This window comes from Phyllostomus discolor, chromosome 4 (genome assembly GCF_004126475.2).
Source record: "Phyllostomus discolor isolate MPI-MPIP mPhyDis1 chromosome 4, mPhyDis1.pri.v3, whole genome shotgun sequence".
Lineage (NCBI taxonomy): Eukaryota > Metazoa > Chordata > Mammalia > Chiroptera > Phyllostomidae > Phyllostomus > Phyllostomus discolor.
In genome coordinates this window covers 151,546,016-151,573,190 of record NC_040906.2, presented here as the reverse complement: position 1 = coordinate 151,573,190, position 27,175 = coordinate 151,546,016, and the positions used below count along the sequence as shown (strand labels likewise).

Below are 27,175 nucleotides of genomic sequence, written 5' to 3'. Positions count from 1 at the left end.
ACTCTCCTATGAGACTAGGAGTTTCTCCTGCTGCCGCAACCTCCGCAGGTTTTTACATTCAGAGGCTTTGAGGCTTTATTTCTCAATGCTGGAACCCTTGGTTGTGTGGTCTGTCTCCCTCCTCAGTTGTTCCTCCCAGTTTATCTGCATGCAAATGTGGGGCTGCCTGTGTCCTCCCCTCCTACTGGTCTGAATGCATGTTTCTTCTTTAACCCCTTGGTTGTTGGACTTCTATACAGTTCGATTTTCTGACAGTTCTGGTTATTTTTTGTTTTTAAATTTGTTGTTGTCCTTCTTTTGGTTGTGTGAGGAGGCAGAGTATATCTACCTGCACCTCCATCTTGGCTGGAAGTATTTAATGCATCTTTTTACATATGTTTTTATATTTTATAACTCAGTTTTCTATATATGCACTTTAATTGTGCTTTTTTCACGTAATATATTTTTGCATGGATTCATATTAAGTATTTTTAAAACATAATTTTGGTAGTATTGTTATAATATTAGGATAATTTGAAAGTTGTGAATCCAGCTTCTGGTCCCCTGAAACAGTCATTTAATGTATAAGTCAAAGACTCATTCTAATTGTTCACCAGCCCATCTAGACCTGTTTTGAAAACAGAACTATTATTCACCTCAAGTGGAAACTCACCCGGCTCTGCATGTTTCCTCAGGCTGGGTCGCTGTTCGTGTTCATCTTCCCTCATTGACTTATCAGGCTCCATGCACACATGCACATTTGTTTATAGCAGTCTTCCTGATATGCAGCCACGGCGTGGGGTTTGGAAAACTGCCCAGCTGCATACCATTCATTCCGGCTGACTTCAGCTTCTGGAAGCTAAGTGGGTACTCTTAACTCCTTCCATCTCTGAAGAGCTCAGCCTATACTGCCACTGACACTGAGCTAACGCACTCACGGATTCTCTCATGCTCACAAGTGAAAAGAGATGTTGGCCCAAACACTATGAAAGGTTTGGTGTTACTTGTAAAAAAGTTACCAACTCTCTGATTGCCACCCTGTTAGCCATACTGTAAACAACTACTTAAGCTCATGCTCCTTCAGGCCTAAACTGATGTTTCTTGAAGCACCTTGGGAGCAGGTGGAAACTGAAGGGGTTTCCAAGGAGGGACTGAGACCAGTCCCTGCCTTCTGGAGAATCTGTGTGCCCCCTAGATTGGGGCTCAATTTGGAAGAGTTGTCTCATCAGCCTGAAAACTCCCCTTTCAGAAAATTCACCCGGGCCTCCCACTTTTCCCTAGGAGCCCTGTCTTCCTCATACCCCTCCTGTTTCTTGTGGAGAACAAGCATCAGAATAGAAGGCCCAGTCTGCCTAAGTGGTAGGAAGGGAATGCAAAAAGGCAGATGGAGAGAGGTTATGCAAAGTAGTAAGATTGCCTATGAATATTGGACAAGGTTCAGAATCTTTCCATTATCTTCTGCAAGCACTTACCTTATTTTTTCCAAAAAACATATACTCCCTTACATCAAATGACCTTCCTTATATGCAGGAATGTAAAGAGGAAATATTCACAGGAATAATAGCGCACCAAGAAGTGGGAGCCTAGACAAAGAGGAGATGCTAAAGTGACATTTACTCTCTTTACAAATGTCTCCACTGAGCATGTTTCAGTGGTTAATCAGAGCTTTCTTGCCTGGCACTTTCCAAAATGATATCATTATCATGCTTGCTATTTCAGCAGTTCCAGGAATACCTTGCCTGTGGGTCAGGGTACTCGGTTTCATATAAACAACTCATAAGAGCCCTTTATAATTTCAGAAAGACAGGCAAAGAGAGAAGTTATAGTTATATAAGTTATGTGGACAAAAAAAGAAATTTGTCAACATTCCTTTCCTAGCACAGACACTGACAGAGATGTCTTCTGCTATCTCTCATGGTTAAATGTTGTTTATTTGTTTCCCCTCAAGCCATGCTGAATTCAGTCCCTTAATAGACTGAAGTACCTTCAGAACTCCTATGGGAGACCATGGGGTACATGCTTAATCGCTTCATGGATTATGTGAAGTCTTGGAATGAATCTAGCCATCATGCACTACCTAGCTTGGCTTATCAAACCTTGACAGCTAGCAGAACTCAGCCAAACACCCTTGATTACAGACAGCACCCAGAGCCTTGGGAGTTGATTGGGAGGAGCTGGAGTGTAGAATGAGTTACTTCAGTACATCAGTTTCATCTGTTTGAACATATCCTCCTAAAATCTAAGGATGACAGAAGATAGATTTGCTCAATGCTTTTCCTGCTTTCATTGATGGCAGTAGGAACAAATAAATGACCATTTTCTGAGTTGGGATACTGTTCACTTTTATTGACAAAAATGATTCATATTTGTTAAAGCATTTTGGCAGGAGGAGGAGGATATAAGGAGACTAAATGGTAATGGATAAAAATACAATAAATATTAAATAAATTTTTTTATTACATGCCCCTAAATAAAATTTTTTTAATTTAAAAATAAATAGAAACATTTTGGCTTACTTTAATCTATGCTAGATAATAAAAGATATTCATGTTATTAAGTATGTTTGCATTTCACAGATCTTGCTTCTCACAGCAGGGATGCATAGTCAGCCAGCTTTTTCAGGTATGGACATGTAATCAGGGCACAAGTTCAGCAAATGATCTACTACAAAATCAGTGTCAACATGTACAGGCTGATTGATTTGCCACTTGCTTCATATCACAGATCAGATAATATTTCTGAGAGTGAAGACATTCAAAGTGTACAAACATCAGCAAATAATTTCACACTTTAGGAGGTAAAAGTTGCTCTGAATTAGTGTAGAGGCATTTTGTATGTATATACTTACACGTGCATACGCACACTTCAAACTCCAGCTGCAGTTTCACACCAAAAGCGAACACTTGAAAGGGTTTTCAAAACTTTTAGTAGCTTGTCCTGCTGTTGCTGAGTTGGGAAAAGGCAAGAAGGAGGGTACACTTGTATGAGTTGTATCATTCTACCTGGTAAAGATGTAGATGGTATTTAAAGGCAAGAGCTTCTTGGCCCTATACATAGAAGATTGAATGTTGATTTCCCTGCATGGTGGACCTATTACTTATTCACCTTGTAAATAAATAGGCTCTCAACGTCACAGTTCCTTAGAACTGATATTCTATTGAAGGCCTCTGATGTGCCAAGCATCACACTGGCCACAGGGCAAAGTGAGGGTGAGAAATGGTATGGTGATAAACCCATAATCAAAGGTGAGAACTGCTGAGAGATGCTTATCCTAACTAGTGTGGGCGTGTAGAGGGTAAAGCAGTTCTGCCTGGGAAAGGTAGGAAAACATTGATGGGGAAAGTGACATTTGAGCTGCATCTTGAAGAATGCAGAGGAGTTTCCCAGACAGAGAAAAAGAGGAAGAGTATTCCAAATAAAGGGGACAGTGTGTGAAAGGCCTAGAAAAAGGAATCACATTGCTCATTTGGAGATTGTCAAGATGTTTCCACTTTTAATTTACTTGAGAGAGGGAAAAAATGATGTTTTTGATTCAGAGGTGAAAACGTCAATAAGAATTTCATTGCAGTGGTGATTAAAATTATATGCCTATGGAACAGAGATTGCTGTCAGCATCAGCCAAGACTTGTGACTAAGCTCTGTCTACAGCATCTACAGTTGATTGTCTCAAAAAGAGCTCCAGAGGTCCAAGAGTAATGGTCTGGAGCCCCATCTTGAAGCTGCTGGGAGCAGGGCTGGTGAGTCTTGTAAACGTGGTCCACAGCCATGGGAGATCAGAGTGTAATTGCCCTGCCAGTCGCAGGGACCACAGAGCAGCTCAGAGCCCAGGCTTCATATTCAAAGAGACTTAGTTATAAGTTCTGGCTCTTCTGGTGTTTACTTAGTGCGAGACATGGGACAAGTTTCTTTCCTTTCCTTTTTTAAAAAATTAAACATATAATTTCATATATCTATACAATACAAGTGATTTTCTACAAGTGCCTAAGTGCAATAATAGCATACACTTTTTAGTTCTTTTATTTTTTTGGTCTTAATTTTATTTTTTTTAAATATATTTTACTGATTATGCTATTATAGTTGTCCTAATTTTTCCCACTTTGTCTCCTCCAGCTGTTACCTCCAATCCCTCAGGCAGTACTCCCCAACTTAGTTCATGTCTGTGAGTCATGCTTTTAAGTTCTTTGGCTACTCCATTTCCTATACTGTTCTTAGCATACCCCTGTGTATTCTGAACCTACCAATTTGTATTTCTTAATCCCTGCATCTTTTCCTCATTATCCTCCTTCCCCCTCCTAACTGATAATCCTCCAAATGATCTTTTTATCTATGATTCTATTTCCGTTCTGCTTGTTTGCTTAGTTTGTTTCTTAGATTCAGTTGTTGATAGTTGTAACTTTATTGGCCATTTTAATGTACATAGTTTTGACCTTCTTTTTCTTAAATAAGTCCCTCTAACATTTCATACAATAATGGTTTGGTGATGTCGAACTCTTTTAGCATTACCTTGTCTGGTAGCACTTTATCTGCCCTTACATTCTAAATGATAACTTTGCTGGATAGAGTAATCTAGAATGTAGGTCCTTGCTTGTCATCACTTTGATACTTCTTACTAGTCCCTTCTAGCCTGCAAAGTTTCTTTTGAGAAATCAGCTGACAGTCTTATGGAAACTCCTTTGTAGGTAACTGTCTGCTTTTCTCTTGCTACTTTAAGATTCCCTCTTGATCTTTAACCTTTCATATTTTAATTATGATGTGTCTTGGTATGGTCCTCTGTGGGCTCATCTTGTTTGGGACTCTCTCTGCTTCTTGGACTTGCATGTCTATTTCCTTCACCAAATTAGGGAAGTTTTCTTTCATTAGTTTTTCAAATAAGTTTTCAACTTCTTGTTCTTTCTCTTCTCTTTCCAGCATTCCTATGATGTGAATGTTGTTATGTTTGAAGTTGTCCCAGAGATTCCTTGTTTTGGGGGGTTCTTCTTTCTTCTTGCTGTTCTGATTGAATGTTTTTTTCTTCCTTATATTCCACATCATTAATTTGATTCAAGGCTTCATCTACTCAACTGCTGGTTCCCTGTAATTTTTTCTATATTTCACTTAGTGTAATCTTCATTTCTGCCTGGGTCTTTAATATGCTGTAGAAGTACCCAGTGAGTTCCTTGAGCGTCCTAATAACCAGTGTTTTGAACTCTGCATCTGAAAGGTTGCTTATCTCCATTTTGTTTAGTTCTTTTTCTGGAGTTTTGTTCTGTTCTTTCATTTGGGCCATGTTTCTTTGTCTCCTCATTTTGGCAGCCTCCCTGTGTGTGTTCCTATGTATTAGGTAGATCTGCTTTGACTCCCTGACTTTTTAGCGTGGCCTATTGTAGGAAAGTGCACCCATAAGTCAGATGGGGCAGAGCCTTAGGTAATCACCAAGGTGGGGAAGCCCCTGTGAACCAGGTTGATGGAGTCCCCAATGTGGTGTCTCCCTCTGCTCTGTGGCTCTGTGTAGGGGAGGGCTCAGAAAAGGGACAATGGCCACTGCCTGGCCTCTCGAGTTTTGTCTAGGAGGAAGCTGCCCCCTGGCACTCACCCTAATACCAGATACTTAAATTTCTCCCTATATGCCATTAGTGCCCTCCCAGCTGCTGCCCCAGTGCTGAAGCCCAGAGGGAGTGAGTGTGTGTAAGTCTTAATTCTGTTGCAGACCTTATAAGAGGAGAAGGCTTAAAATCCTGCAGATTCTTTTGCCTCCCCAATCTCCCACTTGTTATTATAGCCAAAAGTTATGAGTACTTACCTTCCTGGCATTGGAACCCTGGGCTTGGTGGTCTGGTGTGGGGCTGGGATCCCTCACTCCCGAGGTGTCCCTCCCATTTTTTATCCACAACACAAGGATGTGGGACTGCCCATTCTGCACCTTCGCCTCTCCACACATCTCCATGTCTCTGTCCCTCCTACCCATCAGGATGAATGTGACTTCTTTAAATCCTTGGTTTTCAGACTTCCATACAGCTCAATTTTCTGATGGTTCTGGGTGATACTTGTTTTGTGTCTAGTTGTAATTTTTGCTGTGGTTGTGCAAGGAGGCAAGCTGTGTTTATCTATCCCTCCATCTTGACGGGAAATTAGTTCCTTTTTTTCTTTTAAACCTTTTTTGCCTATATCACTCTCCTCCTCTCCCCCCCATCCTCCCACTTTTACTGCTCAGGTACCCTATCATATTTTTCCCATGTTTATAGTCTGTCATATAAATGTACAATTATGCAAACACACACACACCAGCACACAACTGGGAGTGGGGGATTGTCATTTTGTTTTACAAAAATGCAAACAGATTGTTTAGGGTATTCACAAAGCATTAGTACAAGTACTTCAGAAGTGCAATTACTATGCACATACGAAAGAAACATTTGAACATGTAATGCATTTATTTCACATATATTTTTGTGAATTTTGAATTAAAAATTTTACTCATGATTTTTGTGCATATGGCTTCTGTCATATTGAGTTTTAATAAGAAACATCAGTATTTTAAAATGTTAAATGATTAACCTTTGAAATGTTGGTTTGTAAGTATGTAGCATTTATACTTCTGAAATCATTCAAGTTTAAAAATGCTCTAAGATTTTTGGAACTCCCTGTTACATTTATTTTTATATCTTGGGGTTTTTTCCCCCAAAAAATCATACTGAAATCTCTTCATTCAACTGATAAAGCCTAGTTCATTCTTTTTAGTGACTGCATAATGTTTCATAGAATAATTATTATAATTGATTCCACAATCTACTCTATTGATGGGTGTGTACCTTGGTCCTCATTTTCCCCCATCATCAACATCGTAACTATGATGCAATGTTGATACAAGCCTTTGCAAACAAGTACTGCTATTTCCATGGCATTGATTCCTAGGAATGGGACTGCAGAGTTGAAAAATGGGTAATTTTAATTTTAATGAATGTTGCCATAAGTGGCTTTAGTTGATTTTTTAAAAACTGCCTTAGGTTTCTAGAGTATTTTTTAAAAGCTTTCACTTGCATTATCTTTTTTGATGCTCACAATGACCTTTGAGGTAGGCAGAGTAGATCTTATTATTCCCATTTTACTGACGAGAAAATGGAGGCACTGAGGTGCTAAGTGGTTTCTCATACCTACCCAGGTAGGAAGTACTCGACTCTAGTCTAGAACCAAGTCTCATCCTGAAGAACCCCCCTTACAGTCTTTCTTTACCTACATTTTGGTTTTGGTAGATCAGTTATATGAAAATCTTTCTCTAAATTGATTGAATTGAGAGAAGGATACATACCTTTGGTTATGCTACCAGGAGAGGGCAGTAGTTGAAATACATTTATTTTCCTAAATTTTTGCATCCCTGGCCTCTTTTAAGGATCATAATTTATTTTTTACTTTTGTAATGCCTTAATTTTAGTTTTGAGTTACTTGTTTGGTCATTGAACTCTTTAAGATTTGATGGTTATATTTCATTGGTGATCAGTTTCTTCTGATACTATAAAAAAAGAATTTAGAACCCCCCTCATAGAATGTATATTCCAAGGGTTGTGAAAGAATGAACTTTTGTCAGTTCCCTTAAAGAACTGTGTTACATATCCTGAGTCTGACTGAATGACTGTTCAGAGTCCAGTGTTGCAAACTTAGTGTGTGGTTTGGGGTGGTTCCCATAACACTCAATTCCTTATCTGTAAAATAGGGAGGATATGCCTACATCCCAAGGCTGTTTTAGGGAATCATAAATGTAAACTATATGACATAGCATGTAGCTCACAGCAAGGGCTCGGCCCATGAATGTGCATGTGTGGTCCAGCCCCCCAGTGACCCAGGCTGCCCCTGCTGATGGAAACATGCTTGCACCCAACAGTGTCTCCCAGGAACACAAGGGGCGGGGCACATCTTTGAAAAATAATTTTTACCTACACTATTGCCAAGATACCATTCAGCTGCTCTGCATTTTGTTCTCGAAGCAAGTATTGATACAGCTCCTTCAGTAGAAGTGAAGTTATAGGAAGGCTCATGGCATTTCTAAATGCCCCTTTTTGAGTGACGTGTATATAAACCACAGTGAATACTTTTGTTCCTGCAGGGGTTTGATTGAGAGGAACAGCAAAAAGAATTTTAGTTTCTCTTCCTCCAAGTGAACATTGTTTTCTTAGCTGTATTTTTGGGGAGATGGGAAGGAGTGGCCACTTAAAACCAATAGTGTGTGTAAACACACGCGACAAGTGTAGTTAGCGTTTACTCACAACAGCTAATAGACAAGCCCCATAAATGTGACTTTAGAGACATCTGTGAACAAACAGATTTTTTGCCCTTCAAAAATGTTAAGAATCTTTTAGTTTTTAGCAGGAACAGCTGTGGAATTCAGCTGTTTGTTTGTAACATGATGTCTGAGTGAGAGATGATGTTTAGATGTAGTATATTAATATCTAAAATGCCATTTTAGATAACAGTAAGGTGGTGTGGTAAGTGGAAGGGAGCCAGGAAATTCAGAGCTACAGCTGACATTTCATCCTCTCCGAGGTTTGTGAAAGGCCACAGCTAACTTTGCATTTCCCCAGGAAGGAGGGTGGAGGTTCAGTTGGTATCACACCCTGCACATTATTTAAACACAAGGTTGTTCATTTTCTCTTCTGTGAAGAGTGGTTACAGAAAGTGTGTCTTTGGCCGACTGCTTGCTGGTATGCTGCTGTTCTGGTCTGCAGCACTTAGGGAAGGGGAGAATGCAGGTGCCTGACCTCGGCTGAGAAGAAAAGTGGATATTTTCCTGAGCCTACCCAAAAATGGCTTCTTGCAGCCTTTCTTCAGAAACTGTTTTCAGTAAAGAAAGATGTTTCATGGCCAATAACTAGGAAGATTACCTGGATGTGTGACTCATAAGACTCTTACCGCTTTAGCAGTTCTTAGGAGTGAGTATGTGATGTGGGTTCTGTTAATGGGGTCCTGCCTAGTGAAGAAAGTGAGGCCCAGAGAAAGCCCAGGACAGCCCTGACCACAGTTAACCCATGACGGAACCAGAGCTCCCACAGGCCCCATCACCTCCTCAGGACCCTACACACACTTTGCGCCGTCAGCCCAGGGCGTGCGCTGGGTGCGGTTCCATACCACCTGCTTCACATTTCACACATTACATTTCACCAGGGGTGCACCATGTTAACGTGGGCAGTGGAGTCCAGGAGAGCCAAGTTCTCATCAGAGTTCCACCACGGACTAACTAGAGGACGGTAACCCCTACATTTCAGTTTCCTCCTTTGCAAAAAAGGGATAACAGGTAGTACACTGAGCTTTGTGGAAACTCATTGTGATGACGTGGAAGGCTTGGTGTGAGGCCTAGAATGCAGTGGAGGCTCCACAGATGGTAGCTTTTGATGGGCCAGGTGCTGTGCTATGTACTGGAGATGTAAAGAAAAATAAGATACCATCCCTGCACTCAAGAGGCTTGCAGTGTAGTTGGGAAGACAGATATACAGATAAATAAAGCAGCATCTGTTCAATGTAGTGATAGCAGCTTCAGGAGTGCACGCTCGAGTGGTTTGGGAAGCCTTCAGAATGGACATGTTTCACAGATATTTGAAGATGGATAATAACTTTGAGGCGGGCAGGATTTTTTGAGAAGAGAAAAGAGCATATAGTAATCTAGAGCAGACAGTTTCCTAATGTATGGACCCAAAAACAATATTTCAATATTAACATTAATTAAAATGTTCATATCACAGTAGAGCTACAACTGACTTATAATGTGGTAGTCTAAAGCATCAGGCAGAGAAGTCAGAAAGGACAGTAGAAAGAGCACTATGTTCTAAGGGGCTTAGAGGCTATCTGTGAGAATATGGGTCAATACTGAAAGGTTTTTAAGCCGGGAAGTTATGTGGTACTGTTTGTGTTCTGTAAAGATTGCTCTGTAGACGAGTGGAGGATGAACTGGAGGAAGGGCAGTGTGAGGGCAGGTGGGAGGTGATAAGGGCGATGGGTGTGGCTTGGTGACGAGACCCTGTCACCCAAGACTGTTGTGATGGGTAGATAATGAATACCATTTGGGATATTTTCTGTGGGGTATCCAGATGGCTATATCATAAATATCATTTTAGTTGTATTGGCAATTCAAAAACATGAGAAGGGAAAATATTTTCAACTCTTCTGACATTGATCAGCTCGTTATTTTTACCTGAGCAAAATTTCTCTCTTAAAGAATTATCTTTTAAAAGAAGGGATTACATCTTTTCCACTGAAAAGATGTTTCAGTATAATCAAGCCTTTGGGGCATTTCTTATCAGTGAATGTTCTCTCCTTAGCATTTGTTTATTTGTTGTTTTTCTTCTGTCTTATGCAGGCAGTTATGACAACACAGTTACTAAGCTGTGTACCTTTAAGACCTATCAAAAGATTGGTGATAATTTCACAATATATACAAATATTGAGTCATTATATTATATACCTGAAGCTAATATGATGTTATATGTAAATTCTACCCCAATAAAAACTAAAATAAAATAAAATAGCCAATCCAGAAAAAAACATCTATCAAGAGAGTTTCTTAGGATTTCAGTGTTTTAGAAAAATCATTGCATGGACGAGGACTCTCAACTTCTATAATGAATTAGAAAAAAAAATATTAATTTTAAAACTTCGATATAGAAAAATAACTTCCTAAATCCCTGTGTTTTTCAACTTGAAATAATATTACAGTACTTTAAAAATGCATATTGTAACAAAGTTCATTCAGGTTCATTTACTTCCTCAAATCAGGAAGTATACCATACATATAGAAGGAATGTATAGTATACTGGTATATTTTATAGCATAAAATAAAGGAGACATCCACATTTCTACTCTCATCTCAAGAATATACATTATCACTGCTATTAAAACTTATGTGCACCTCTCTCCTATCGAATTCTACTCTTCCCGACTACTTTCCTGGATTTTGAGTTCATCACTCTCTGGCCTTTCTGCCATTTTGTATCCCTAAACAATATACTATATTATTTTAGCCTTTATATAATGAAATCATACTGATTATTTTTCACTTATTCCTGCTAAGACATTATGTTCTGAGATTTATCCATGTTGATATATATAACTTTTGTTAACTCATTTTCATTACTGTGTCAAGTCTTACCGTACTTATTATACTTTAATTGATTTAGTCATTTTGCTGCTGAAGGCCCTGCATTTTACCATGTATGTGGTAACCATATGAGCCTCTTTATTAATGCAAATAATTTATAAATTCTTTATGGTTTTTAATTTAAATTATTTTATCATTTATAACAAATAGTAGCTTTGTTTTTTTCTTTTCCGGTCTATATGTTAATTACCTTCCCAATTTGAGGAAGTTTCATTCTATTCCTTTTTACTAAGAGTTTTAATCATGAGTGACTGTTGAATTTTATTGAATGCCTTTTCTGCACCATTGAGATTATCCTATGTTTTCTTCTTTAATCTACTGATGTGATGAATAACATTGATTGATATTGAAGCAACCTTGTATTATGGGAATAACTCACATTTAAGCATATAATTTTTCTTTATGAATTACTGGATTTGAATTGCTAATATTTTGTTAAATGTTTTTGCATTTAGGTTCACAGATAAGATGGTCTCATGGTCAGTTTCTCCCTGAGGGTCTGTGAATTTTGATTTTATGTGTGTTGAAGGTGTTATTAGGCATGTAGTGTTACAATGTTGTCTTGGTAAATTAAATATTTTATTAGTATGCCATAACTCTCTTATTCTCTTTGCCTGAAATTAATTTCATATGTGTTTAATTTAGTTAAAGCAGATTTCTGGGTTAGTATTTGCCTATAAATATCTTTCTCCAGTTCCTTATTTCAAGAATATAAAAGGTTTTAGATTTGTCTTTTGTAAATTACTTAACCATATGTCTTTCTTATTAGCTTTGTAAATGTATAATTTATATACAGCAAAAGTCACACATTTTAAGTGTACAGTGTGATGAATTTTGACAAGTGTATACAGTCATGTAACCACCACCACAATAAAGATGTAGATCATTTCCGTCATATCAGAAAGTTCCTCATGCCCTTTCACAGCCAGTTTGTTTCCCTCGCCTCTGGCCCCCAGAAACCACTGATCCGCTTTTCATCACTATAGTACTGTTTTCTCCAGAATGTCATGTAAGTGAGATCATGTAATATGGAGTCTTCTGCGTTTAACTTCTTTCACTTAGCATAATGATTTGAGATTCATCCATGTTATAACATGCGTCATTCATTCCTTTTTATTTTTGAGTATCATTGCATTGATATGAAATCGTGGTATGGATATACCACAATTTGTTTAACCATTCCCCAGTTGATGGACATTTTGGTTGTTTCCAGTTTTGTGCTATTATGAATAAAGCTGCTATGAACATTCACATTCAAGTGTTTGTGTGGACGTGCTTTCTGTTTTCTAATCCAATCAGACAATCTGTCTTTTAACCAGAAAATCTAGTCAATTTTTATTTAGTAGCTCATATTGACCACATTTGCATTTTCAGTCAAACAAAAATAATAATGTTTCTGGAGGCCAGGGACAAGGGAAAGAAACTAACTGTATTCATTTTGACCATTTTATATTTTGCTTTCTCTTTGTACTACTTTTTCTGTGTTTTATTTGTTTATTTATTTATTTATTTTTATTTTTGCCTTCATTTAGGTTGAATGAGGTTTGCTCTGTTTTTGCTTTTATAATTCCAGATTTTTTCTTCTATGAGTGTGGCAGTTGTCTACATTGTTCCCTTTCAGAGCTTCCCCTTGAGATGGTAGCATCCGATGTAACATAGCAAATGGAGTCTTACACTACACAGTGTCTCCTCTTTTCTCCCAAGCAGTCCAGGAATCTTAGAATTCCTTAATTCTGATCATCCTTTTCAACGTAGTATGCCATTGTTATTCAGTTTTCCATTTCATCTTATTTTTATATTAGACATTATTACAGTTTGTATACAGTCAGCATTTGTTTTATATAGTCCGTGTTTATTTAAATTTAGTTACATGTTTACTGTCGTCTTTGCCCCGTCTTTCTTTCATCCCAAATCACTTTGCCTTTTTCTCAAGTTCCTTTAGTAAATGTTTTTGGAAATAAACTTTCTTATTTTTTGTTTGACTGAAAATGCCTTTATTTTCCATTGTTTGTGAAAGGTAATTTTGCTGAATACACAGTTTCACGTTTACTAGTATTTTCTCGCCAGGTTTTAAATTCATCTTCCCCAGATTTCTCTTCTCCCATTTAGAAATCAGCTCTCAGTCTAATTATCAGTCACTTGAAGGCAGTCTGCTTTCTCCGCTGGCTGTTGGGGAGATCTTTTTGAAGATGGTGTTCTGCGGTTTTACCAGGCTTTATCTGGGTGAGGATTTCTTTTTATTTTGCATTCTTGGAATTCACTTGGCTTCTTGAATTTTTCAATGATTGATATTTGTGGAAAATCTCAGGTCTAATCACTTCTAATGCTACCCTTCCCTCATTTTCTGTATTTTTCTTCATACTCCACCCTCCATAACTTTTAATCTTCCTATTTTCATCTTTTTTCCACCTCTGTACAAGATTATATATAATTTCTTTGTATCTATTTATCAGATCACTAATTCCCTTTCAGTTATATTTAATTTGATATTGGACTCGCCCATTGAATCTCTAATTAAAATTATACTAATTTTTTTACTTCTAGAAGCTATTTTTGGTTCTTTCACAAATCTGCCTATTTATTTTTTGTACCTTATTTTTAAAAGAATATTTAATACCCTATTTTGTTTGTTTGAACACGTTAAACATATTTGTTTTTATTCTATATTGGATACATCCAATATCTGTAGTCATTGACGGTTTAATTCCTCAGTTCATTTTTTTCTCACTCTTGTTCATGGCAGTTTACTTGTTTCTGTGTTTTTTGATTTTTGGTTGTGAACTCAATTACTTGTGACTCTATGTATGAGAATCCTTTGAGACTTGAATTTAAAGTTTATTTTTCTAGAAAGGCTTTGCATTTGCATCTGCCTTGTATTTAGGGGCTCTGCCATCTAAATGTTTGTGTTTCGGGAGGATATGCAACTTCTGATCCCGTACAGTGTAACAGTAGCCTTGAAATGTTCTGGGAAAACCTTTTCCTTTTTTCCCTTTTCTTCCATCACTAAAGCTTAGCCTTTCTTTCTCCTGTTCCTGGGGATTTTTTTTTTAATTTACTCACTGAGGATTTTGCCTTTCAGTGGTATTGGCTTCAACACTCACACCCTGTGTGGGCTTTAGGCTTGTCCCCTCTCCCTTAGACTCCTTGTCCTTTAAAACCCTCACTGAGGGTTGGCCGCTACCTCCAGAGTTGCCTCCCTGGCTTCCAGTCTTCTTGTCACTTATGACCTCTAACAATTGCTGTTACTTTCTTGCTCTTTAGCCATACATGTTTTAAAATTTGTTTGTTTGTTTGTTTGTTTTTTAAAGATTTTATTTATTTATTTTTAGAGAGGGAAGGGAGGGAGAAAGAGAGAGAGAGAGAAACATCCATGTGCGGTTGCTGGGGGCTGTGGCCTGCAACACAGGCATGTGCCCTGACTGGGAATCGAAGCTGCGATGCTTTGGTTCACAGCCCGCGCTCAATTCACTGAGCTATGCTAGCCGGGACTAAAATGTTTTTTAATACCCTAGCATTTTTAGGTATTTTATGTGGATTTCCCATAGTTGAAATTCAGAAATCCTCTTTACTTGAAAGTTGAAATAATAAATTAGTTAGCTCTTTGCAATTTGTGGATTTTAGTGAAATCAAAGGTTGACTCTGGTTTTCACCCACAAAAAAAGTAGTAGTTGGTTTGCATGAACATTAGTATTAATTTTTAAAAGATCTCCCTTTTGGTCCTCTAAAATGGGATTATAAAAGGTGTTTAAGAATTAGTCACTCATTCTTACTTTTCAGCAAATACTTATTGAACCCTACATTTTGACATGCTGTTTCAGTGATTAAAACAGACAATAATCTTGCCCTTCTTGAGCTTACTTCCAGCTGGAGGAGGCAGACAATTAACAAGACAAATAGGTAACGTATATAGTATGCTAAAAGATATAAGTGCTGTAGGGAAGAACTATGCAGGTAAAGGAGGAATGGGAGATCTTATTTTTCTTCATTGTAAAAAGAATATATTTAAGACTGTTAGGGACCATTCCAATTAAAATTCAAGCAAAAAGTTGCTTTAAACATTCTACTACTGTGCATTTTTAATTCTAAACTTAAATTTGTAAAGGTTGTTATATTTATAGATAGTCCTAGATTGGAAAAATGATTTTTTAAAACAATTCCTTAGCCACTTCTTTAGCAAGCAAGTAAATATTGATCACAATAAAACTTCAATGCCAAAACTTTAAGTCCTCAGGTTTTAAAAATAGCTCTAAACCAGAACGTGTTTCAGGCTACCTACTCCCATAAGAAATAATACAAACAAAATTCTTACCCACAACTAAATACCAAAGGGAAGAAATATCTGTTATACTTAACTTGCTTGGTTGGTTCTGAAAGTCCCAATTGGTGAAGTTTAAAAAGGCCATTGATTTCTTTGGTGCAAAAACTGACAAATGGCAGAAGTTATCAGAAGGGAACAAAGAACAGTGGAGACCTTCAAAGACCACAGCAGTGGACACGGGGGTGAAAAGCAGCAGGCACTATTTTAAAAGGATCACCGTGAATCTGGAGACTGAAGTTCTACAGACCAAGAGCAAAGGACCACTTGCAGCTCTGTTCCCACGAGGGCATGACCATGCTTTTTTAGAAGCACATCAGTGGAGGGACAGAGAGTCCATTGTCAAACAGTTGTGGTGGCTACCCGCAGGAAGTAGGGTGAATGTCTGGGTTAGTGGCCTGACACCAGTGACTTCAGATATCCTGTCTGTGCACCAAAGAAGGGCTCAGTCAGAATAATGAGAGTTAATTGTGCAAGGCTTTTTAGATTTTCTACTGTCAAGGCGTCGTCCAGGACCTTCCATTTTTAATGTTGTTCATGCTGAGGGGTCCTCAGCAGACACCTAATTGTCTGGGGTCTTGATCTTAGATTTCTAAGCCTCCAGGACAGTGAGAAATAAATGTTTGTTGTTTAAGCTAGCAGAAAAAAAAAAACTTGGAAATATATAAATCAGTTGAATGGTTTTTCTCGTTGTAAAAATTAACATGTTTATTGAGAAAGGCTCAGACAATCTTTTTAAAAAAAAAATAATCACTCATAACCTGAAAGAAAGCAGCTGTTAATGTTGTTAGGTGGTTGCCATTCCCAGGCTGTGTGCCAGGGTGCTTGGGCACCACAGCAAATCCACAAAGTTGCCACAGGATATTTTTCATCATCAAGGGAAACACATCTGTCCAACACCTCGCTGGAGGTAGTTCACAGTTTCAACATCAAATCATACTGCATTCCTTTGCAAAAGCAGGTTTTCTATGACTGTTGAGTTTTTGTGATAAAAAGTGAATACCATGTGCAAACCACAGTAGAACAGGAAATGGGGGTAATCATGTCCAATCTGATTCCAAGATACGAAGTTTTGCATGCCCCACAGGTGCACACATTCTATTAATAAGTTCTGGAGAGATAAGGAAAAGATAATACTGTTCATTTATGTGTGTCATTATTTTCAAATAGGTACTAATTCATTGGGACATAAATATTTATTAAGTTGTTTGGACCTAACAGTTTATTGTTTTGGCCTGGAGGCACTGTCAAAAAAATTATGATACTGTAAAAGCTTCCAGAATCATTTGGGAACCTCTAATTTATCTTTTCAGGCTTTCTCCTGTGTGTACTGCACATGTTTTTGAAACCTTTTAATGTAACAATAAAATACATATACATGGAAATCTTCGTGTTTCAGTTAATGTAGGTCAGGACCATTATTTAAATATTTGAATGGCAGTATCATTTTCCATCTTTTGTCTCCATTATTTTATTAACCGATCCCCTAACATTAGAAGTTTAGCAAAACTTTACTTTTATAGTTGACGGTGTGGTCAACCTTCTTGCACATCTTTGTTTATATATCTAATAATTCCTTAGGCTAGATTCCTAGAAAGCAGTTTGCTGGGTCAAAGAATACATGCTTTCTTACACTTTGATATCCAGAAAGAGAGAGAGAATGCCAAATTGCCCTTTCAAAGAAATTGTGACAGTTTCTTTCTACCCACAGTCTACAAGAACACTTCAGCAAAAAGAAGAGAAGCATTAGAGAACTTCCAACCATGGGAATTCAGATTTGAGGTCTGATCAAAGGTGTTCCCCCTCTCCAACCACAGAATAAACTTAATGCCAGTAAGAAAGCTGGGAAAGTGCAAACTGGCCTGGAGCTCTTGAGAGCCTCCACAGCCAGTGCCCTCAGACAGCAGCATCCAGACAGATCCCACTTAGAGGACAGGACAGCCATTTGTCGGGAAACTTCAGCCTTGGGTTTACTAACCGTGCCATTTCTCAAAACGACAGTGTGGTCCCCAGAGAGCCATATTGCAGTGCAAAGTCTCCCCTCTGCCTGCATGAGGAAGAGGCAAACGAGCAAAATAGAAGCTGACACTGGCAATTTTTTTTTTGAGGGGACAGATTTCGGAGTATCTGTGAGGGTCAGGTGGGATCCTTTCTGTTCCGTGCTCCACAGCACATATATGTTAGCCTATGACTATACATGTTCCATATTGTAAACTACGTTCAGTTTATACATGTGAGCTGGTGTTTTCAGTTATTACTTATCAAGGAAAAAGCATGTTTTTAGGCCCTGGTCATGGAGATATAAAGATGTATGGTGTACTTTGGCAATACTTCTATTTTAAGAAAACTCTGGAGCTCTTCAGCTCTCTAGGAAACCAAGGTGTATGGACAGAGTCATTCCTGAGTGTCATGAATGGCTAAGGTTTTTCATAATTTTACCTGATAGTGATGTACATTACTGTTTTTAAAGATGAACATCTGTCTTTGATCTTGAGTTATAAAATTTTTAAGCAATTCAATTTTATAAATTTGTAAATAGTGCTGTTAAAATAGCACTCTAGATTAAAGAGTGCTGTCTGAAAAGTTAATGCTTAGCTTGCTGATCCTGAAAAGATGAATGGATTCTTTTAGGCCTGCACACTGTTTACTCTTCAAATTGAAGTAAAAATTAGTGGGACAAGTGTTAAGTAGGACGATCCTGCTGAAAAAGCAGAAAAATCTGTTGAGAAGTTTTGGTATAGAAAAATTAAATCTGTATTGTAAATACTCATCAGTTCATTGTTTTTACCTGATGTCTTCAATACATAGAACCAAGAAGTTATTTTCACTCATGTCCAAAGTAAAAAGACCACCATGGTGTGTTTTCTGAGCACTTGCAGCGTGAGGAGCCTGTCCCTCTGTGTAGAGCGAGAGACTGTCAGAGCTGCTGCAAGTCTCCATGTGACTCCACTGCCACATGGCATTTCCTTTTCAATCCCCACAGTCTTCTGTGTATGTACATGGCATCTTTAGAGAAGTTGATTGTATGAAGAGAGGGGTGAGTTTTTGCCTTTGTGACTGGTATGCTTAGAAAAAATAAGCTTTTTAGGATGTTAGGAAAATTTGAAGGCCTAATCAGTGATTTTTACTTGATCAACATGGTTCTCTTTTGTTATTTTTAGAAAACCAACTATACAGATCTGCTTTCAGAACACTGGGCATTTCTACAGATTTAGGAGACATGTGCCAGAGAGTGCACTATAATTGTGTGACCCTCATCTGTCATGCCCAGAACATTGCTCCTGCAAGATAAAGAAGGGGCAGCATGAGTGATGTGTGGACAATTCCTTAGCCTCCAGGGTTTAAGTGCAAAATATCATGACATTCTTTACTTTCTTGTTTTAGGAAATTAAAATCCATGTTGATGGACAGATCTCTGGTCTCTGAATATTTTGAGATAATGAGGAACATTATTTCTTTTAACCCACACCATTTTTAGCAGACCTTCACCAAATTAATAAATTATCTGATAGATTAAGACCATTCGTAATTTAAATAAATCCAATGCTTACATTCATCTCTTTATTCAGCAAACATTTATTGAGCTCCACCAATTCTGGGCTCCAAAGATGAATGAGACAGATAGGGGTACTGCCTTTGAGTTTATGATTGAATTAGGAAGCTTTCAAAAAAGCCAGAGCCTGAAAATCAGTGAGGATGTGCTGCCGTGAAGATTCAGGGGGTATTTTGGAGCAGAGTCCCTAAGCTCAGCCCAGTGCTCAGAGAAGCTTCCCTGGGAACTCCTGGTTGGCCTAGGTCTTAAAGGGCAAGTAGAAGACAGAGTACTCATACTATGAAATCCAAGTAGAGTAAATTCATCTGGCCAGATGCTGCACTTCTTCCAGTACACATATTCAGACCTGTAACTACCACCCAGATGCTAGTTGGTACCATTGCCTAGTTACATGATGTCTTCAAATGGTTCCAGAGGGACCCATCATGTCTGTGGTTGGCACCATGGTCCACCAACCCCTGCTGGATTTTCATCTGTTACATTTAGCAATGGAAAGGTGAGATTCTAAACATGCTGATTTTTTTTAGAATAATGCCAACTGATGATACTAGGCCCATGTCACCTAGATTTCACTTTATTGGTTTTCAAGGCAGCCCTTAAATGACTTTTTAATTAGTTGTGTAGCTATGCCTAATCCTGATACTTTTTATAGTCACATACACAAATAAGCATGTGTACACTTTATTGTTTATATTTATTTAAAATAAAATTAGAAGTTAAACATCTGTGATCTGGGGTAAATCATGAGGCAGGTGGTATTGCTTTGGCCTTTTATTGTAAGATTTAGTTAACTGTAGCTGCAATTTACCTAACAGAGATTAAATATTTAATGTTAACAAATGCTTGTGTTTCATTAGGAAAAATATTATTATTATGGTCATTAATAAGATTTGCAGATCGTTAGTACCGATCAGATAAATGCAACAACAGAAAAAAAGTCACATCTTTATCCAAATCATGACTGTTGATGGCTTTAACATTTTTTTAATCCCAAACTTTCATTGTAGGATTTGGGGGAGGGCACAGCCCCTTTAAAAATATCTATTTTGTTTCCTCCCATTTAGGGCAATAGCATTCTCTAAGGGCTGTGTGATTACTTGGCCTCTTCTAGGGAAAGTCCCAGAGCAGAAATTCTTCCCTAAGGAAAGTCGTTTGGTTCAAAACTTCAAGTAGCTGTTGTCTCCTTGGGGCTCCTTTGTCTCTAGAGGGACCAGCCTGAAGAACTGTAGTCTGGCTAAAAATCGGGTGGCCTTTTTCGGAAGGCTGCATAAAAGTTTCTAATAAAGAGGGGATGTTTGTCTTAGGTATACTGACACTATGTATTTGAAAAGTCTGCAGTACACAATTCCCATTTATTCACACTTAGGGGTTCTGTTGGTTTTTTTTTTTTTTAGCTTGAGTCTACTCTCCTAGTAAAAATAAAGCTATTTTTGTAAAGGCTGCTTCTAGTACTTACATCTACATTTTAAAAGAATTTGCAGAAAACAGTCCATAGTGATAACTGTGTGCAATGCCCAGATTGTTGCAGAACTATTTTAAATAAATCTTTTTGTGATGGCTGCATTTCAGCGCTCTCACAGGGTTTAGCTCACATGATTCCATCCCCCCACCCCAGACACACATGCAACAATGGGGCTCATCGCCCCTTAATTAAAGTACTTGACTTATTTAATTTGTGTATTTGTCCAGTGTGTGTCTGCTGACTGTCCTTTATGCATTGTCCGTGGCCTCACACACACACATGGACACTGAATAAATATAATGACAGGTTCCCTTAAGAGAGGATGGATTGCTCTTTTAGGGAGTTGTGTGTTTCTATGGCAACTCCCTTTATAAAACTTTGAATTTTATCCACATGTATTTGCAGATACCAAAAACAAGCTTATGTTTAATTTAGAGAAGCTTTGTTGAAGAGGAAACTGTAGCTCATCCGCAGATGTCAAGAGCATGCACACTTTGTTCGAAAGCTTGTTGAAAAAAATTATGATTCTTTTTGTGCTTGACAGTTAACCCAGTGACCAACATTCCATTCGGATAGCCTTTTGTTGTCAACTTTTATGCCTCTTGCAGTAAAAACCTCAAATATATATGCAACTTGATAAAACTGAAAAGGAACAAGGTGGGCAGTGTGTGTGTGCTTTCGGCCTCTCTCGCCTTCCCAGTTTTGTACATCATAATGTCGCTAGCTCGTTAAATTAAATTTGCTTTCATCGTCAATTTCCTTTTCTCTGTGTTACTGCAGTGTCTACGGGCTCTCGGTTACCAGCCACCTCTGATCTAGAGAAACCAGGTTAGATCCCTCTTTTGAAAGGAGAACCATCTCCATGGTTCAGTGCTTTGTGTTTGTTAGGAGTTGGGATTCTGGAAGACACGTGGGCTGTATTCCTGAGCAGTAAAATACGTGTATGTATAAGGACATTTCCTAATTTTGTAGGACAATTCAAATGAAGTAATTCGTGTAGTGGATGGGGTCTGTGTATGAGTTCTACTGTACTTGCAGGGCATTATGTTTCTTTTCTTTTTTTTTCTTTTTCTTTTTTGTATACTTGTGTGTATTTTGACTTTTTGCCTTTCTTCCTGAAACAGATTCAGTTTTCTTAAAATCAAATCAGCTGTGTGGCTGGTGCTGTTGTGCCTCATCCACATGTGTTAATTGTGCCGTGGCTTGTTTTGTTTACTGTTTGTGCAGGCCTGATTTGCCATGGTCCGTGCCTCTCATTCCACCAGACCACAGAGTTGATTTCCCAGTGGGGAAAAGGCTGCCTCTTCACCCGGTAATTAGTTATCTCATTCAAAAGAGCCAAGCTTCTCGGAGATGACTTTGTCACACTTTAAATGTCTGCTTTGGAAGATGAGAGCTCATTTAGTTACATGCTCATCCATGTGGCAGAAGAAATGCATGGTTAGTCACCATGGAAATTCTTAAGTATTTGAAGGGCACAGGATGGTTAATTAGACCATTTATACTCAGCTACTGAGAGATTATGAGTTAGTTTATAATGATAAGAACCCAGAGTAAGAGGTAATATTTTTCAGCCCATGAGGAAGTGGTAGTTTTGTTTATTCCTAAAATGTATTTTCATTTGCCGAGAGAGGACTCTGTGGCATTTTTTTCTTGTATAAAATTTGTGTAATCTCTTGCTAAGTAAACAAGCCCACCCCCAAAAGCACACAGGTAGAGTGAGTTCTACGTTCTCACTGTTGTTACCTCCCCAGAACGCGGGAAGAAAGGAAATGCTAGGCTGGCCTTTGAAGCTGTGGGGTGGTGGTAAGACTGCCCCTCGGCAGGGTCCCTCCGTCCACTGTGTTTCTGAGTCTTCCCACATCCCCCAGCTCAACCTCCCGCATCTGGTTACTCCCCACCACGAATCCCACATCCAGGCCCCTGACCCCATCCCACCCGGTCTGAAAGCCACTGCCTTCCTCTGCGTCCTTCTCCTATCTTGGCCTCTTCAACTATTTCCTTCTTGTCCTAGTCAGTTACAACTATGTGGCTTCATCTTTCAGCCCAGGCTCCAGGTATATCCGAGTTTTGCCTCTTCACCCCCGTGGCCCGGCCTTTCTTCCTGTGGGACACTGTAAGGGAAGTGACTAGAAGTATTCATTTTCAAAGGACACGGAATGGCCATTTAATATTCTCAGTGCGTCTGTGCGTGAAGACATTTTAAGGCTGTGTTTTGTGTCAGCCTTATGTGACAAAAGGTCTAAGATTTAAAGTTTAAAAAACGTTTGTTAATATTTTCTTCCATTATATACAACTCATGTGATCTGGCTCCTGGGTAACTCTTCAGCTTCATCTTGCTCCAAGCTCACCCTTCTGTCCCACCTGGGGACAGTTTCTGAATGTGCCATATTCCACTCGGCCACTCCATATGCTCCCTCTGTCTGAAACATTTCTCCATCCCCCATCCCAATAGCTCCAGTGTCCCTTCTGCAGGGACAATTTTCTTCCCTCGACCCCCAATCTACCTAGGTTTCCCTATATGCTTTCATAGCACTGAATACCTTTAAAACATAGCACTTGTTACAGTTTCAGTTTTATCTTTATTTGCATGGTTATTTCATCAATATCTGTCCCCCCCCCCCCGCCCCATTATTCTTGAAGCTTCTATAGGCAAGCAGTTCCTTGTCTTTGTGTTTCCAGTGACCAGCACAGGAATGGACATGTAGCAGGTCACAGTGACTATTGTTGAGTGACCATCTACAGATATCTCTGGCGGCCCACACAGTGGCCATCGGCCCCTTCTTGCTAGCACACCCTGATTTGGTTGAAGTATTTACTCACTTCCAGCTGCTCTAGTGCAGCTGGCTCCAGCCTATCCCTGATCCAGGGGGTGAATTTTTGGTTAGTCTCATCAAATCAAAGGTAAAGAGCATCTGGGGCCTTCGTGATGTTGCTGAGCCGCTAAATAAAGCAGTCCCGGGACAGCTCTACCTCTAGGCAACTGTTTGTGCGAGACAATAAATCCTCTTATTTGTTTAGGTCAATTAAGAGTTCTCTGTTTCTGAAAATATCCTGATACAGAATGTCATGAGGTAATGAACACATGAATAAATGAACAACTTAATCTCCTGTCTTCACAAGTCCCTCGGCAATTCAGTTTTCTCTCTCTTCATCTCTTTGAAGTGTTAGTGAAGATGTTGACCAGTATTAAGCCCAATGCTAAAATCCAAAATAATTCCTATATATTTGAAAATTGTTTCCTCCCACTCAATGCCACATCCCCTGAACTCGAACTCACATTCTTCTTCACCTCTCACCCTTTGGCTCCACACTTTGTTCATAACTTTTGGGGGCAAGCTCTTCTCTCGGGAGGTTGAGAGTCAGGTCGTCATACCCAGCAATTTCCTGTTTGTGAGCCTTGAAGCTCTTCAAGAGTGCAGGCAGGTTTGACAGAACCTGTAGGTGTTTTCAGACGCTGAGCTGATTCATCCCCTGTGGCTGTTAATTCTCCCAAGCTACCATAACATCTCTTTTGTCTGGATATTGCAGTTTCTCTTTGTGTGGAGATGAAATCCTCAAGACCTGCCCATTCCATGCTTTCCATGTCTTTTCTGGGTTTTGGTGAGTTGCATTTTAGGTCCCTCCCTCTCCATCATTATCGAACAGTTTCTGCACAGCAGAGTTTTGTTTCTTCTTTAAAAAAATATGTGTATATATATATTTTTTTAATTGCATTTATTAGGGTAACATTGACTTATAAAATTATATAGGTTTAAGGGGTACAGTTCTATAATTCATCATGTGTATTGTATTATGTGTTCACCACCCAAGTCAGGTCTTCTTCTGTAACCACTTATCCTCCCTATACTCTCTTCTTCCCTTTCCCTCTGGAATCATCATTCTGTTGTCTGTGCCTATGAAGTTTTTTGTTTGTTTTAGGGGTTTTTACTTAATCCCTTTACCTTTTGCATCCAGCCCCACAACCCCTCTCTCCTCCAACAGCTGCCTGTCTGTTTTCTATTTTGTTAATTTATTTTGTTCATTAGATTCCACATACGAGTGAAATCACATGGTATTTGTCTTTCTCTAACTAGCCTACTTTACTTGGCGTAATATTCTCTAGGTTCACTCATGCTGGCACAAATGGTAAGGTTTTCTTGTTTTTTGTGTCCAAGTATTCCACTGTATAAGTGTACCACAGCTTTTTTACCCACTCATCTACTGATGGACCCTTGAGCTGCTTCCAAATCTTGGTGATTGTAAGTAATGCTGCAATGAACATAGGGGTGCATATATTCTCTTGAATTAGTATTTTGATTTTCTTCAGATATATTCTCAGAAGTGGAATTGCAGGGTCATAAGGCAATTTCATTTTTTAATTTTTTGAGGAAACCCCACACTGTTTTCCACAGTGGCTGCACCAGTCTGCATTCCCATCAACAGTGCATGAGGGTTCCCTCTTCACATCCTGGCCAGCACTGGTTTGTTGACTTATTGATGATGGCCATTCTGACAGGTGGGAGGTGATATCTCATTGTGGTTTTAATTTGCATCTCTCTGATGATTAGTGATATTGAGCATCTTATCATATGTCTGTTGGCCATCCGTTTGTCCTCTTTGGAGAAGTGTCTATTGAGGTCTTTTGCCCATTTTTTAATTGTATTGTTTGGTTATTTTGGTGTTGAATTGTGTACGTTCTTTATATATTTTAGATTTTAACCCCTTTTCAGATGAATCATTGACAAAATATGTTCTCCTATGCAGTGAATAGTTTTGTTTGTTTCTTAGCATTTTGTGTTAAGCAGAGCTTTGCATGTGCCCCATAAATCTAGGCTCTGGGTCTGCTGCCTGCCTTTTTCACAGACCTCCGCCATAACCTAAGAAATGCAGGGTCTTAAATAAATACCACCTGAAATGCCTATTTGTCTGGTGGCAGAGACTTCGGAGTTCTCTCATTACTCACTTGATCTCCCTGCGCAGGAAACCACAGGAGGTGGGCAACTAGGTCAGCAATCTTTGAGAGTATTACTGTTGGCCATGCCATGTGAATTTGTACCTGCTTTCTTAAACCAAGACAGGAATGGTTCACTTTGGCCCACTGCCTTGGGCAGGTAACATACTCTCTGACATTCGGTGAACAATCCTAAATGCCTCGAAGTGTTGTTACAGGCTTAAGGTATGATACCATGAAAGCGTTTCTCTTGCCTGGGGAAGCTCTGTACAAAAATAATAATATTACAAGGCTGCCAAAGACAAACTCCTGTGAAATATCTTTTCACACTGCTCAGTACGTGCCTCAGTTTCCCTCCCTATCCCCAACAATGCAGAAGCAGCCTATGGTGTGGGCCTCCCACGTACAGAGATCGGCTCCCCTGGAATCTTCAGGGTGAATCACTGCTTCTTCTCATTGCAGGCCTCCCCTGCTGACCTCTGAATTCAAGTGTTGTTTTTTTTTAACTTCTGTGATTTCTATTGGAAAAAAAAATTCCTTGTAGTTAGTGATGAGGCAACTTCAGTGTTTCTTAGAAAAATGCTTTGTGTATAGTACTGATAGCTCATTCACATCTTGCTCTAATTCAGTCCGCCAGCTTTTTTGCACACGTACTGTGTGTCATACATTGTTCTAGATGCATGAGATATATCTGTGAACAAAGGAAACAAAAATTCCTGCCCTGTGGGAGCTTAGATTGTACTGGGGGAAACAAAAAATGAGCAATAAATAAATAAGGAAATAATAGTATGTTAGAAGATGACAACTGCTATGAAAAGGCAAGCAAAATATAGAGCAGGGTAAGGGGAGTGTCGTTTGGGGATGGGGAGAGGTTGCAGTTTTGAATCAAGTGATCAAAGTAAGCCTCCTATATTTCTAGCCTTTTGTTGTTGTTTTTACAGAACGTTGTAATGATTTAATATCACAGGTGAATAATTGGCATAAATTAAATATTGCCTGAAATAAAAGCAGTGCCGCTGAAGGCTAAACCTGATTGCTAAATGCTTAAGAAAGCAGGAGAAGGTGCATGAGCCCTTGTCTGGCACTTGCAGGTTATCTATTGTGAGTTTTGCTTTTTCCAAAAATAGTGTTCATTTTATGTAGTCTTCCAATGGAGTATATCTATGACACCTGCTGCCATGTCCTTTTAGTTAAATATAACTAGCCGTCTTACCAGACCAAGAGGTTCATCCAAAATGTTTCCTTTAAAAGTTCTCAGAAGGCTCCCCTGGTTGCCTTTCCAGCCCATAACAATGATGGATTTTGCAACCCTGCTGGTCCAGCCACGTAGAAAAACCCAATGTTGTGGGTAATTCTCCCCTTTACACACATATTTTGTGTTTTAGTAGTCATTTGGAGCTCTCATGTCTTAGGCATGGAGTTCCTTGTATCCACATAAACTATAGACCTCGGACAGCCCCACCCAGAATAGCACTGTGAGTATGACCCCACACTCTCCTCCTGCTGTGCCCCTTCTGGCCACATCTGCAGCGTGACCTGACCTGTGATGAGCCCTCCTTTGAATTCTGGAGTTTTGTACCTATGTACCCTCTCCCCAGCTGTCTTGTCTGTCCTCCCTTTTTTGCATTCCACTTGTGTTTTCTCCCTGAAGTAACTTAGGAAGGGCAGTGCATGGCTCCTCCCATTGTCTGAACCTATAAACTAGAAGCTCTCAGCCAGTTGCTCTCCAGGAGCTAGACCATGTCAAGATAACACTTGTTTTACCTCCTGTCCAGAACTGACTAGTACAGTGTTATCCAAAAGGTAGACTGGAG

At 39.0% G+C, this 27,175-nt stretch overlaps 1 protein-coding gene across 3 annotated transcripts in view; it reads left to right on the top strand.

Moving 5' to 3' along the window:
* The window catches only part of BACH2 (BTB domain and CNC homolog 2), a 332,554-nt gene that overhangs the window by 105,459 nt on the left and 199,920 nt on the right, over window positions 1–27,175 (top strand). The window contains exon 1 of one of the 3 annotated variants that reach the window (XM_028508406.2): window positions 19,857–24,031. The exons of the other annotated variants lie outside the window; for them this stretch is intronic. The gene's annotated coding sequence lies outside the window, so the exon portion shown is untranslated. Of the gene's footprint in view, window positions 1–19,856; window positions 24,032–27,175 lie in introns of those variants that run through there. 3 annotated transcript variants of the gene reach the window in all.